At 51.3% G+C, this 15,935-nt stretch overlaps 1 pseudogene; it reads left to right on the top strand.

Annotated features, from left to right (window-relative positions):
- Positions 1–505: 505 nt before the first annotated feature.
- LOC144146701 (uncharacterized) lies at positions 506–3,023 on the top strand (annotated as a pseudogene).
- The last annotated feature ends 12,912 nt before the right edge of the window (positions 3,024–15,935 follow it).

Genomic DNA, 15,935 nt, shown 5'->3' with positions numbered 1-15,935 from the left:
GAAGTACACAAGGGGCGAATGTGGCATCTACTACAGCACCTCCTCGATGAGACGAAGACGAAGGGATACCAGCACAACAACCTCGCCAGGACCCTGCACAAAGCGATCCCAGAGTATGGAGAGGACGAGGTCAAGCGGAGCCTCAACGCTACGTACCAACCCTCTACCACCACGTAACACACCCCGACTACCAGGGCAACGAAAACGAAACACTTGACCGAGACATCGAGACGTGCAAAGTCAGAGCCCCCCTACAAGACCTCAACAGCAGATCGGCTGCAGGGCCAGATCGGGTTACCAACAAAGCAATCAGGAATCTCAACCGCGCAACTAACGAATCGCTCACGGCTCATTGCAACAAATGCTGGCGAGAGGGCAAACTACCTTGTTAATGGAAGGCAGCGAAAACGATTCTCTCCCCAAGCACGGCAAACCACCCTATATAGACAATCTCCTCCCAATTTCCCTCAACTCCTGCGTGGGCAAGGTGCTTGAACACGTTCTCATGAACCGCTGGCAGCGCTACCTGGAAGAATCGGAGCTCTACCCGAACTCCATCATCGGATTCAGAAAGAAACTGGGCACCCAGGACGCCATGATTCTACTGAAGAATGAAATCGTCGATGACACAACTGGAACCAAGGACAGCAGAGGGATACTCGGCCTAGATCTTCAGAGTGCTATTAACAAGATCCGGCACTCCGCCATACTGGCCCAGGTATCCCGCCTCAACATGGGAAAGCGCACTTACGCATGCATCAAGGACTTCCTCATGGACCGCACCACCTCCATCTGCGCAGGGGACCTACAACTAAACGAGAAAAGGCTCGGCAGCGTGGGAACCCCACAAGGGTCAGTGATCCCTCTTCTCCTATTCGATCTCGTCATGATAGAAGTAGCCAGAAGCCTAGAGAACATAGACGGACTCCAACATACTATATATGCGGACGATGTAAGGCTATGGGTTCCCGGGGGCAGCGATGGTCACATTGAAACAACACTACAAACAGCAGTCAATTCCATCGAAGCTCAATTGAATGGAGCAGGCCTTGTATGCTCACCGGCCAAATCAGAGCATCTCGGAATCATGCCAAAGGGAGCCGAGCGGAAGCGCAAGAACATGAACACAAGACCCGAACGACCCACGATTACAATCAGAACGGCCGGGGACCACGTGATCCCGGAATTCAAGAAGATCCGAGTACTCGGGCTCCTCATTGAACGCAACGGAGTCAATGGGGAAACGGTCACCAAACTCACCGGTCAAGCGGCCGCCGCAATGCGACTCATCAAGAGGATATCCAACTGAAGGGCGGGAATGAAGGAAGCCAGCCTGCTTCGACTCGTCGAGTCTTTCGTAGTCAGCCATATATCGTACGTCGCCGCCTTCCACAACTGGAGGACATGCGAGCGTAATAAGATAGATGCCATAATACAAAATACCTACAAGGCTGCTATTGGCCTTCTTAGCAGAACCAGCAATGAAGCCTTCGCGGCACTCGGCGTAAACAACACACTGAACGAGATAGCACAAGCGCAGATGACGGCTCAACTCGAACGCCTCTCTACAACCCGAACGGGCAGACACATATTGCAGGACCTCGGCCTGGGAACGCCCTGGGCCACATACGACATGAACGCCCCCATCCCGAAGAGTATCACTAGGTGCATATTACCAGCGAAAAAACAGACAGGGACGAGGAAAGAAGCAGTTACGCATGGACAGCCATTTAAGACAGCCATTTAAGTCGTACGCATATAAGATTGTGGACGGTTTTATCTCTTTTGTCTGTTTTTATCACTTGCAAGGTCTATCATCCTTGTCTGTTGGCATTTTCATATATTACGTGTTTCTTGTGTAAACGTTTCAGTTGAAGTCTAGCGAGTGTCCCGTCTGCTTCTTTCCTCGTCCCTGTCTGTTTTTTCGCTGGTAATATGCATCTAAGTCAACACCAACTAGCCCAACTTTCAGCCTTAACAGTATCACTAGGGAACTGATGGTTTGCCCCCTCCCACGGAACATGAATCCTGAGTACAACAAGGAACGCAGGCTCGCGCGGGTAAAAGCGCTTGTGGACCTCTACGCCAGAGATCACGGCGCGGTATACGTGGACGCGGCTGAATACCCTAACAAGAGGAGCAACGCATACGCAGCGGTGCTCGTTAACGCGCCAACGGGAGCGACCCGAACCGCAGCGAGCGTCCGGACCCCAGACGCGCACCGGGCAGAAGAGATAGCCATAGCCCTGGCCATCTACAACCCCGGGTGCACCACAGTGTTGTGCGACTCGCGGACAGCGGTGAAAAACTACGCCAAGGGACGTGTGAGCAGTGAGGCTGCGCGCATAGTGCGCAAAGCGGAAGCCATCGGACGCGACAGTGCAGTGGTGATTAAGTGGTTTCCGGCCCACATGGGCAGTGCAGTGTCGAACCGTGGATACGCGAACCACAACGAGACGGCCAATGCGGTCGCGCGCGGACTTACCAACCGCGCGGCCGCACCCTCGACCGACTCGGAGTGTGACCCGCAGTGCAGTGCTAAAGACAAGATGACCCCCTACAACGAAATCGTGAAATGGTACCGCCTGAACCGACAGACTACGCCACCACCCCACCCGGGCCTGTCCTGGAATCAGGCCGTGCTACACAGACAATTGCAAACGGGGTCCCTGCTTACCCCAGTGCTAGCGAAACACGTGTGGCCGAGTGTGTACGAAAGCGAGCTATGTAGACTGTGCGCTAAGAAGCGAGCCACTGCGGCTCACATCCTCTGGGACTGCAGAACTAACCCGCGCGAAGCCAACGAGGTCGCGACGATCCCTCCGCAGCTAGAAGCTGCCACGAGGTGCTACGATCCAGACATACAACTTCAGGCCATCCAGTAGGTCTCGGCAGCCCTGGGACGACGACGACCGCACGAAACCGCGGACAAGAGACGCGGCCCTCCTACCAAGGGGCGGCCCTCTCGATTCCCCGGGAGTAGCGAGGACGCTCGACCTCTGGGAGCAGGAAGTCGAGATTAACGTACAGGCCCCGCTGGAGTACAATTTTTCTCCCTGCGTGGAGGAAGTGCTTACTTCTGCAGGCAACTCAATAAAGTTGTACTGTCTCTCTCACTAAGCAGCTTTGGTGTCAAAAGATACCCACAGATGACGTCATGGACGAAACGCGCGTGGGCCTTGTGAAAAATATTTTTTTGCAAAACTGCAAAAAAAGTGGAGAGAAACTGCGCTGTCTTGGGCTACGTGGATGTTTAAGCTCCTTCCAATCGTTAACCTATACAGATTTTCTGCAGCTAAAGAAAGCAGACTGTCAATGCGCCTTAAAAATACTGAGAAGCTTCCGTCTGCTGGCCTATACTGGACCCCAAAAATCGTTTTTACGCGAGAGCGTTGTTAGGCTTATTTTTTGATTTGGCCGTGCCCGGTAACCGTCCGCTATCAGCCGTGTTCATCAAGTGTCCACGGAAATACGTCACCACTGCCAACCGGGAACTACGACTGAGCATGAAGTTGAACAGCGCAGGGACGGGACTAAGAGCAGAGGCGACAAACACGGGCGCTGACTTACAACTGTTTATTTTTGGAAAGAAAGAACATTTATACGGGTACAAAAAATTACTGGTACAATATACCGGTACATTCACAGCAAAGGATCGTCATGCGTCACCACACCGTTGGTGGCTTTGCGAGATAAGGAACTCGCTTATTTTGCCGGATAAGAGGAGCACACGTTTCGCCCATATCGTCGCGCATGCTGGATTTGAGCTTCCCTGCCTGTTTCCCATGCCTTCCCGCGTTTTGCAATCTGTTCTCTGATAACTATGCTAATTCTTGTACCCGTATAACGTCCTTTCTTTCCAAAAAAAATTCCCTCGCACTTCCCCGAGGGGGAGAGTATGTAAGTGCGAACGCACGGTTGTTGATTGCGCGATTACGGTGGATATCGTGATCTTAATGAGTAGTCGAGAGATTACACACACGCACACAACTACAAAGAAAGATATTTCACTCGTTATTGCTGGTACCGTTGCCCGGTGCGCCATCATCGTTATCGAGATGCAGGACCAGCGACCGCTCTCGACGACGGCGCGCGCTCGACTAACACCCTCCCGCGCCACGCGGCCGCTACACGAGCGCCCTCACGCGTCGGAATGCGGAGCGCCCGCTACGCGAGCGAGAGCTCTCCCGCCCGAAGTGGAGAGGAGGCGCCCAACACCCGCAGTCACTCAGCGGAGAGAGGAGGAGGAGAGTAGCGCCCGCCGTTACGGCGAGGGCTACACGAGCGCCCTCACGCGTCGGAATGCGGAGCGCCCGCTACGCGAGCGAGAGCTCTCCCGCCCGAAGTGGAGACGAGGCGCCCAACACCCGCAGTCACTGAGCGGAGAGAGGAGGGGGAGAGTAGCGCGCGCCCATCTCCCCCCGTTGCTAGGGAAGACGAGGAGCGCGCGCACCCGCAGCTGTTGCTATGCGGACGACGGCGGCGGACGATTCAGGCTCGCTTAAGAAGTGCATTCGCACTTAAAATAAATAGTTGTTATTCAGCGCCCGTGTTTGTCGCCTCTGCTCTTATTCCCGTCCCTGCGCTGTTCAACTTCATGCAATGAACCGACTAGCCAGTTACAAACCATCCTACGACTGAGGCATCCATATGCAAGGGTAACTCGAGGGTACGAAGGAGGGAAATGTTGCTATGACGGACGCTATGACAGAAATGGTACGCGGTCGATAAAGCTTTGCGTCTGCACAATGAGTTCGTTCTCCCACCGTCCGTGCATGCGCCGATGAGCCACTGTTGACGCAAACTCGTTACTGGGCTCATGCGACGATTTCTGTAAAGGTAATTGTCTGCTATCAGCAGTGCTGTAGAAGCGACCGCGGAAGACACCAGTCAGATCGGGAAGTAAGTCCGCGCACCCAAAAGAGAGCTCGCGCGTGAAGCTGTAATCGGGCATGGTAGCTTAACACCAAATGTGGAAAGAAGTCGGGCCCGTAGGCTTTCCGGCGGTTATATTGCTGGGCGGAAGACAGCACGGATACGTGGTTTCGTCAATTTCCGCTTGTGCGCAGTGAAGCTTCTTCAACATAAAGCCGTTGTTACCAGTTTCGTTAAGTTTAACTCCAGCGGTCAGAGAGCATGAATGGAGAATGCCGCAGCTCCGTTCGAAACTCTCCCTTGACGTTGAGGTAACGCTATCTCTTCTTAAATCTTCAGACCTAAACGTAGATGTCCCCTACAAATTTTTTTCTTCTTGGTTGATAGCACTTCGTAGTTATTTGTGATTGCAGTATGATGTTTTAGAATTTCGAAACCTCGGACACTGCACTTTGTACGGCGACCCCCCCAATCCTGGGGACTGTGCGATCTACGTCTTAATGACTGTAGCCTGGGCGTACAACGTGATCGGAGTACTCAGTGTACCACGTGAACTTGAATAATATTGCACCGAATATGATTACACAAGAATCTTTTAAAGAAATCATATAGTCTCGCTCAGGAAAGAACGACCGTGCATTCATGCATCATCAACCATTTTCCGGCATGATTAGCTGTGCCCAAGTGTGGCATATCATTTGGGACAACGTAATCCGCCATATTCCCCCACGACGAGATGGCCGGACGGGGCATTTCAATACGTGTTCGCTACGAGTTCCACTGAAATTTTTGGCCAGGTCCCTCTCGTTTTGAATGGCTACGGCATCGGAAGATTCTGCGTGGTTGACGAAAATGCGCCCGTTTTTTGTCCATACGTAGCGCCAGGTGTGTTCTCGCTTTCGGGCGACAGCGATTCCCAAAATCCTTTTTAGGTAAGGCCAAAGATGCCCATTTACAAAGTTGGGCACGTCTTCTGACCCAGATTCTGCCATCCACAGACCAAGACCTTCGCTCGTAACTTTTTTACTGAAGTTTTTTCGGGAACTCTCTCCGGCTTTTTCCGCCGCTAATTACATTGCTATCTTTTTATTCTTCGTTTGGACGCTGTAGAATACTTATACATCGATAGGTAATATCGGCTCACCAAAGACCTTCCCAATTACTTCCGGAATACCAGGGATGCTTTTGTTCGGTTCTTGGATCACACCCTTGACCTTAAGATTTTTATTTTTGTTGTACGGGTCAGATATAATGAAGGCGATATTAAATTCGGAGAGGTATCAGTTGAGCGCATAGACGCGTTGTCGGAGCTCTTTGTTTTCCTTTTTTTAAACAGTTATTTTCCTTTAGGGTGGCTTCCAGCCGCTCGTTTGCCTCATCAAGGCATTTACTGATTTGATTCAGGCCAACCATTTCATTTCTATCCTGCACCTCGATTTCTATGCGAAGCGCCAGCTCTATTGCATCTTTAGGCGACTTAAATTCCGCTCGGAACTCCTCCTTAAATTCTAAAAAGGGTTTCCGGAAGTCTTTTGCACCAGTGTGCCGACAAAATGAAAGCCGCAGAAGTATTACGTGCACAATAACAGCAGCAGTAGCAGTGAGAGTAACTTAACAAAAAATATTCAGGAAAAATACTTCTTACTCCGTAGATTTGGAATTATTCTTGCGCGGGCTATATACGTACAAGTTCATGGAGTAACATCTATTTTGACGGTGTATGTTTTGCAATATGACTGTCGCGGCTACGGCTGCTGGTATTGTGCACGCAATATTTTTTTGTGTTGCTTTTGCCGCTGGAGTCATGCAAACGATTTCCAGAAACTGTTTTTAGAATTTAGGGAGGAGTTCCGAGTGGAATATAAGTCTTTTAAGGATGCAATGCAGCTGAGGCTTCGCCTAGTAGATCGAGGTCAAGGAAAGAAATATTATGGTTGGCCTGAATCAACTCAATAAGTGTTTTGATGAGGCAAACGATCGGCTGGAAGCAACCCTACTTCGTAAGTGACACTATCCTTCTATGGAAAACTATTGAAATCTCCTTGGCCACGCTGTACTCATTGTAGGCGACTTTATTGCCCACCATTCTAAATGGGGATACAAACGACACACCTTTAATGGCCGTAATCTTTGGTTAGACGCCCAACAAGAAGGCCTCAGCCTTGTAACAAACACGTTATATCCAATCTCTATCAGATATAGTGTGAGCGGAGACAACACACCGGACCTATGCTTCACTAAAAACATACGGAGAAAGGCCACGTAGCTTAATACCCACGCAAATCTTGGTATCGATCATTACATCGTAGCCACCACAAGCGTTTCCGGCGGTGTTAAGCGTAAATCTCGAAAAGCGCTTCCACTAGTCGACTGGGACACGTTCCAAAAAAATCGTGTAGCAGAATGCGCTTTAAACACTGACTCGGAAATCTAACCGGCAGGGGCAGATATAGTCCATATTGTCACGATGCCAAAGACGACGCAGTGGTCTTGAAGGAAAAAACGTTTATTAGAGCGAACTTGTGCTGCCCTAACAACTCAAAGAATACACAGGCGGCGAAGCAGCAGTCAGCAAAGTGATGTATACGCAAGCGAGCTTCGGCGATCGAATACCGCGGCCGTCTGCTCTGCAGGCTTTTAAATGAGGAGCATTTCTTAGGCTCGCGATGTCACTCGTGGATGTTGTCGGCGCCGTCCACACGCTCACTGCGCATGCGCGTCGCGTCGAGGCGCAGGTGCGCGTCTCTCCCCCGTACCCTCCTCGCTCTCAACAACAGGTACGGCGGTGCGGGAGGAGCGCGTGTACCCCGTGCGCTCCGTCGCTCTCAACAACAGCTGCGGCGGTGCGGGGGGGAGCGCGTCTGTGCGCGCATGCGTCGTAGCTACTCGTGCGCTGCGTCGCGCTCAACAGTAACGGCGGCAGGGCGTGTAGACGTGATAACGGCGTGGTGGGTGCGTGGAAAGTTCGCGCGCTTGTGTACGGAAGTGTGCGCATGCGCGTCTCTCACACGTACTCCTCTCCCTCGAACGCGGGCGGTGTATATATAAGCGGCGGAGCGCGCGTTCGGAATTCAGTCAAGGGCGTCTTTGCTTGGCTTTCGCTTCACTTGACGCTTTGCTTTACGGCACCAAGCAATAAAGACAGACTTTAACTTTACACTCCTCGTCTTCACTTCTCCTTCATTCAATAATTAAGAATAATAAAGACGAAATAAAAATTAGGCATTCCCAAACCATACCCAATTACGCAACATTCACGCGATACCCCCACCACTCTGCGACGAATTTACTCGAGTTTCCCCCGTGGGAAGATGCGGGCGGGTTTTTTTATCTTTCTGCGCGCGTGGTTCTCAAACCGTCGATTCACATCTAGAGCATTGTAGATCCAAGAAGTACATTCTGGGCTGTTCACGTTAGATCGGAATGCCCTCCCTATCAGAACGGATAACGCATGCGGCACATAAAGAAAGAATGGAACGCATGCTTCCCTTGGCATAGAGATATCACAGACCGGCGCAGCCGGGCGGTAAAAGCAAAAACACAAATAAACCCAATGCATGGTTCGTGGCATTATCCCCCCCTCTAAGAGTGCATCAAACTGATGCTAACATAAGCGACAGCCCGAACAAATAAAAATAAAAGTTCGTCATGTCCGTAGAAAGGTTTAAGCGAACCACGTGGACGGCTTCGGGCCGCGTGTGTCGTAGTGATATGCCGGAGTCACCATCGGGGATCACTTCATAGGTAAGTTGGCCAACACGTCGCAGAATCTTGTAGGTTCAGAAATACCGTCGCAGACGTTTCTCACTGGGTCCGCGTCGTCGGATGGGAGTCCAAACCTACACACGATCCCCTGGGTGGTACTCGGCGGCTCGGCGTCCGAGGTTGTAGCGGCCGGCATCCACCAGCTGGTGGTCCGTTATACGAACTCGAGCGAGCTGGCGGGCCTCCTCCGCATGCTGAAGGTATCCTTGGACGTCGGTGTTCAGGTCGTCGTCTTCTACGTGCGGCAGCATGGCGTCATGCATTGTAGTCGGCCGTGTTCCGTAGACAAGCTCGAACGGTGTCATCTGCGTGGTTTCTTGGATAGCCGTGTTGTACGCAAACGTGACATACGGGAGCACTTCGTCCCAGGTCTTATGGTCAACCTCGACGTACATGGACATCATATCGGCAATCGCCTTGTTCAAACGTTCCGTTAGTCCGTTCGTTTGGGGGTGGTATGCCGTCGTTCTTTGGTGATCCCTGTTGCTGTAGCGAAAGATTCCTTGCATGAGCTCCGCAGTAAATGCTGTTCCGTGGTCCGTGATGAGGACTTCAGGGTCTCCATGTCGCAGCACAACTTGTCTTATAATAAACTTGGCGACTTCTTGTGCGGTCCCCATGGGAAGAGCGGCGGTCTCCGCGTAGCGCGTCATGCACTCTGTTGCTACGACAATCCACTTGTTCTCGGATTGTGAACTAGGGAACGGGCCCAGAAGGTTCATTCCAATCTTTTGGAAGGGCCTTGATGGAACGGCGATCGGCTGCAGAAGTCCGGTGGGTCTCGTCGGTGGCGTCTTTCGCCGCTGGCAGTCACGACAGCTTCGGACGTAGTGGGTGACGTCGAATCCAAGGCCGGGCCAGAAGTACTTCGTCTTGATTTTTCCAATAGTGCGAGCTGTGCCGAGATGTCTGGAAGACGGGTCGTCGTGGCATGCTTCCGAAATTTCGTCACGAAGGTCTGTAGGAATGACAAGAAGATAATTCGTTCTGGTTCCGGGAGTGAAATTCTTCTTCACGAGGACGCAGGTTTTCAGGCTGAATGCTGGTAAGTTCCGTTTGAATGTCCTAGGAACGGCGACGTTGCGTCCTTCGAGGTAGTCGATCATTACGCGTAACTCGGGGTCGGCACGCTGCTGGGCCGTTAGGACGCTTTCCGTCACGACTGCGAAGAATGCGCTGTCTTCGTCGGAATGTTGTGGTGATGGTTCGACGGGGGCGCGAGACAGGCAGTCGGCGTCGGAGTGTTTCCTCCCGGATTTCTAGACTACTGTAACGTCGAATTCTTGCAGGCGCAAGCGCCACCTACCAAGACGGCCAGAGGGGTCCTTCAAATTGGCAAGCCAACACAGCGCATGGTGGTCTGTCACAACCTTAAAGTGTCTTCCATACACGTACGGGCGGAATTTCGAAATGGCTCATATAATCGCAAGGCATTCTTAGAGGCTGAGTAGTTTTTTCTTCCTTGGACAGACCATGGCTGGCATAGGCGATTACTTTTTCGCACCCGCTTTGCTTTTGGACGAGGACGGCTCCCAAGCCTATATCACTGGCGTCCGTGTGCATTTCCGTTTCGGCGTTTTCGTCGAAATGCGCGAGCACAGGCGGGCTTTGCAGGCATTTTTGCAGCTCGCAGAAGGCTGTTTCTTGGGCATTTTCTCAGCTAAAAGGGGTGCTATCTTTCGGCAAGCGTGTGAGTGGCTCTGCAATGCGTGCGAAGTTTGCGTCGAAGCGCCGGTAGTATGCGCACAGTCCTAGAAATCTGCGCACGCCCTTCTTATCTTTTGGTCTTGGGAAGTTCGCTATGGCTGAAGTTTTCGCTGGGTCAGGCAGGACTCCCGCGGCGTTGATGACATGGCCCAAAAACGTGAGTTCCTCGTACGCGAAGCGGCACTTTTCAGGCTTCAACGTTAGCCCCGACGTACGGATGGCCTCGAGTACAGACTGCAACCTTGCAAGGTGTTCTTGGAAAGCCCGGGAGAATGCCACAACGTCGTCGAAGTATACGAGGCAGGTGTGCCACTTCAGGCCAGCTAGCACAGTGTCCATGACTCTTTGGAACGTTGCTGGTGCCGTGCATAGCCCAAAGGGCATCACCTTGAACTCGTATAGGCCGTCCGGGGTTACGAATGCTGTCTTCTCTCGATCGCTCTCGTCTACTTCAAATTGCCAGTAGCGTGTCTTCAGATCCATCGATTAGAAGTACGTCGCATGGCAGAGGTGGTCGAGGGCGTCGTCGATTCGTTGCAGGGGGTACACGTCCTTTTTGGTGATCTTGTTCAATCGCCGGTAGTCAACGCAGAACCTCAGTGTGCCGTCTTTTTTCTTCGCGATAACGACGGGGGCAGCCCACGGACTTTTCGATGGCTGTATACTGTCGTCGTTGAGGATGTCGTCGACTTGAGTCCGGATGGCTTCGCGCTCGTGTGAAGAGACGCGGTACGGTGACTGTCGGGTAGGTCGAGCTCCATCCTCGGTTGTTATCCGGTGCTTCGTTAAAGGTGTGTGACGTAATTTTGAGTTCGACGAAAAACACTCGCTTTAGCGACACAGCAAAGCCAATACCTTGTTCCTTTCTTCCGGCGGTAGCGCCGAATTCACGTCGAAGGGATGCGGAAGCTTGAAGGTATCGTCGGGTGCGCGTTCAAAGTCGGCGAATGCGATCACGTCACTTGCTTGTTGCGTTTCTTGGAGGAACGCGATTGAAGCGCCCTTTTTTAAATGCTGGTACGCCTCTGTGAAATTGGTGACCAAAACGTGGGATTTACGTTGCTTAAACCGCGCAATGGCTCTTGCGACAGACACACCGCGGTCGAGAAGCAACCTTTGGTCACTCTCCACGATAGTGTCGACATCGGATGCACCACCTTCACAGTACACGGTGACCATCAAGCTTGCGCGGGGTGGCAGGGTGACGTGATCATCGGCGATCCTTACAGCTGCACGGTGTGCCGGGTTCGATTCCGGCGTCATGGAGTGATCGGAGGAAAAAGTTATCAACTTCTAATGCAGATAGATTATTGCGCCGTTGTCCGTCAAAAAGTCCATTCCGAGAATTACGTCGCGGGAGAATTGAGGCAAAATGACGAACGCTGCTGGGTAAGTCCTGCCGTCTATGGTGACGCGCGCTGTGCACGTTCCACTTGGCGTCACGAGGTGGCCTCCTGATGTGCGTATATGCGGACCGTACCATCTTGTCGTAACTTCAGCTTAGACGCAGATGACCCGCTCATTACCGAGTAGTCGGCTCCCGTGCCGATGAGTGCGACTACGTCAAAGCCGTCGATGGACAACTGGACGTCGGACGCCGCCTTCCTCGAGTTCCTGGTGCTTCGGCGCGTCGCATCTCGGGTTGTGCGTGTTGACGGTGGGGCACTGTGCGTCGTTGGTGTGGTCTTCTCAGCGGCAGCCTCGGGCACGTTGGGTACGCGTCACGCCGTGTAGCTGTCGTCGTGTTCGGGAGTCTCGTCAGGATTCGGTCGGGTCGTCGGGATGAGGGCATGTCGTCAATCACGGTCTTCGGCGCGCCCTTGCGTCGTTGGAGGGTTTTGATTATTCCGCCGTTGTGCAAATTCACCTCCAGAAGTTGCTGCTTTTAGTTTCCCCCGCGTGGGCTGGGGGACCTTCCCCGTGCGAAATCACCATTGCTACGGCGGTTGGGCGGCTGGTATGGGTAGGGTGACGGCGATCGGTTGAAATGGGCTGGTCCACGGCCGGTGTTGGAGAGGTATTCTTCGATCTCTGATGGGCGCTTGCCGGGTCGGGGGCATGGTGCGTCGACGGAGAATCCTCGCAGACCGAGCCTTTTGTAAGGGCAGCGACGGTAGATGTGGTCGGCCTCTCCGCAGTGGTAGCACAGCGGACGATTGTCGGGCGTTCGCCACACTTCGGTCTTTCTTGTGGCGGCGGGTTGCACTGCAGGTGGTCGGGCCGGCGACGAAACCGCTCCAGGCTTTCCCGACCGAGCGGACGGACCCTCCTATGCGGACCTCGTCTCCATGTCAGGCAGCGATCGGCCATTTTTATACAGTGACATTACCGGTCATTATCGTTTAGGCCGGCCACGCTTCCCACCCGTGCAATCATCCGTCAGTAAGCGGCATATCGCTGGTCGGGTGACTCCTACAGACCCACTAGAATCAACACCCACTTGTGTATAGCTATTGCTACCCAGGGCTCTACTCCCCCGAGTGTCATAGATGTGAGGAACGAGTGGACCTGGCGCGCATGTTAGGGCGATATCCGCAGGTGATCACAAATAGCCGTACAACAATTAACAGCCGGCAGTGGGAGATCATGCTACTAAGCTCCTGCTCGGAAGATCAACTCTGGGCCGTGCAGCTGGCTGAGGACGCTGCCAGAGCCGAAGGGCTCACGGCCGACAATTAAACAACACAGCTGGCAAACTGAATAAACTTTACACACACACTCTCTCTCTCTCTCTCTCTCTCTTTCTCGCTCTCTCTCCCTCTCCCTCTCGCTACTCCGTGGACGCAGTATCTCCGTGGCACACGTTCCTATGTCCAATGCATGAACACGTTGGATAGTTTCAGCTTTCCTTCCCTAGAGTCATCAAGAAGTAGCGGTCCTGGGCATATAGCACTTTGCATTGAGGAGGACCCTAGTTCTATTGAAATCAACACAATGCTAGAGCCATTTTTTTTCAACTGAATTACCCTTTTCTTGCTTTCGCCACGCCTACAGCCATTTCGTCAATCATGGCTTCATTAGAACACTGGATTTGTAGGCCAAATTGACTCAGTGGCTCAGGCGTTGTGCTGCCGAGCCCAAGCACACGGGTTCCATCACGGCCATGGGGGCTGCTTTCCTGATGGACGCGAAAGGACAAAGAGGTTGTGTGTCGAGATTTCGGCGCAAGTTTTAAATACCCAGATTGTAATGATTATTCTGCAGCGCAACACTGCGGCGAGCCTCAAATGCCTGATGTGAGTTCGGCGCATTGAACCCCGCAATAAATGCAACCTCTCTGGATTTGAAGGATACTCCGTCACCTAAAGCCTTCGTATTACTGAAAACCTTGGTGTTATTGACTGACACGTGTCAAGCGAGGGATTTGATGTTGCGAGTAGTGTCCTTCGTAGACTTCGAGTGGTAAGTTTCCCATCATTTTACATTCGTGCTGAGCGTCCACAAGGAAAATAGAGACACCGCAGCAACTTTGACGATAAGAAAAGTTTATGTTATGGCAATTCCTTCTAGGTTTGGAATACTTTCGGGGCTATCACGCCACATCTGGACTTTATTTTCCCCAGCTGTTGCCCTTGCATGTTATACAAAGGAAAATAAACATTTTTTTCTTTCCATAAGCAAGTACGATAAACGCAAGGCCTTTGCAAGACGGTACGAGTGACATTTTTGTAACGTGCAGCTTATCAGCTCTACCTGACAAGCGATTCGCACAAAGATGTGGTAAAAAACAAGACACAAGTTTCGCAGTATCGACTTGAGACCAAATAGATAACAGAGCACTTTGCCCAAACTCGATCGATACGCGCTTCTTGTTTCTTCTACGGAAAAAAGCTGGTCCCTTCAACACATGCAATCTCTATCGAAGAACAGCCACTGGCAGCCTTAATGTGATCACCGCGGCCACACATTCCCCATCTTCGCCTTCTTCTCAACAGGTGTCGAATTCCAAGCTTTCTAATAACTTCGATTTTGGCTGCATTTGCTTGCTAAGTAAGATTTAAAAGCGCCTAAAAAGGTGCCAAAAAGAGCATGATTACAAGACGTCGTTTTACCCACTGCGGCGGCTCGTTTGCAAAGACAAAGTACCCGGGTTCAATCACAGCCGCGGTGGCCGCTTTTAAGAAGCTTGCAGTAAAGCGATTACATCCACTTATCGAGGTATTGCAGAACCTTATTGATTTACAGGTGGTCACAATTAATCCGGAGGCCCCCAATACCGCCCCCCTCATAGCCATGCTCTAGAATGGGAGCGTTGAACCTTTAATATTCGAGCCATTATTTTATTCCTACATGCAAACTTTATAGAGGTAATGTAGATACTTTGGTTTGTCGTCGCAAAAATGTTACATAATGCCTCATTATATTGTGATGAAACTGCAAGGTGAAAGTATGTTATGACCAGGTTAGTCGCTGAGTCTTTTTACCGAATTCGAAGCTACACAACCAACGCCGACATCATGCTCACTTCAGCTTCTTCCACACTATTTATACAAACGGTGAAGGCCGTTGTTACTCACTCATTGTTTATTCATCGCTTTTGAGTCTGTGGGCGTACTCCATTGCTTTGTGCTTTCCAGCTGATAAAGAAGCATTGTTGTCTTTTGTTTTAATTGCATGCACAGCCCTGCGAAGCAAGCCGACAGACTGAATTCAGAGAGGTGTTGCTTTTAAAATATCGCACGCACTTGCATCAATCGAAACAAAAGGTTTCAATGTGAAACTTCAGCACCCCATGTTGACTTTATTAGATGGGGGCATTTGTTTTTATGATGTGAACATTTTAGTGTACTCAATCTATATATTATAGTCACGCAGAGAAAGAATACGAAAAGCCTAGACACTGCAAATCGTTTAATATACTGGTTGATTAGATGGTGTAAAACACTGTAAATAGTTTCCGGGGAGCAAACGTGCGCTCCACAAAAACTCACACAAGAGCATAACACGACGAAAAAGTACAACCAAGAGCTTAGGGCAACTAGCAGCTGGCTAGCACCTATTTTAGTCGTTGTCCTTTTGATACGTATGCACTCTGAGCGGGAAATTGCGCATCGAGTTAGAAGGATATAGGCGAGCAGTAAACGAGGTACGATCGCTTCGATGCAAACTAGATGGCCCTACTGCCAAAACGCCTCGAAGAATATTCCCTCCCAGGACAGGGTAAGATTCGCACAAAACACGACGCGTCCGAAGTCAAAGGAAAAAAATACGGAGGAAATCCTTGGCGCCCTAATTGATTGCTAACTGCTGTCCATTTTAACGCGAAGGCAACATTGAAATTAAATCGAGGAAATGCAGCTACGTCACGTGTAAAGGTAAGAACAGAGCCACACAGAATACCTCGGGCGTGCAGAGATTTTGTAATGCTCTTGTTATTGTCAACCGGGAAAGTCTTGCCGGCAAGTGGAAGCCACGATTTTGAATCATTACCACTTGGTTTGACTACAGAAAACTTGCATGTGGAGAGCAGCATTAATGTTTCTTAAACTCGGTTTAACTCGTAGAGAAGAGCGTGCTAGTACTCGTAGGGCATATTGCGTAGACGAGCAACGCACACCGCGTCGGCTCCAGGAGTACTGCGTGCGCGA

Source organism: Haemaphysalis longicornis, unplaced genomic scaffold (genome assembly GCF_048455015.1).
Source record: "Haemaphysalis longicornis isolate Haplotype H1 unplaced genomic scaffold, Haemaphysalis longicornis Haplotype H1 scaffold_7, whole genome shotgun sequence".
Lineage (NCBI taxonomy): Eukaryota > Metazoa > Arthropoda > Arachnida > Ixodida > Ixodidae > Haemaphysalis > Haemaphysalis longicornis.
The sequence above is the reverse complement of the archived record's forward strand: the minus strand, read 5'-3'. Positions and strand labels throughout refer to the sequence as shown.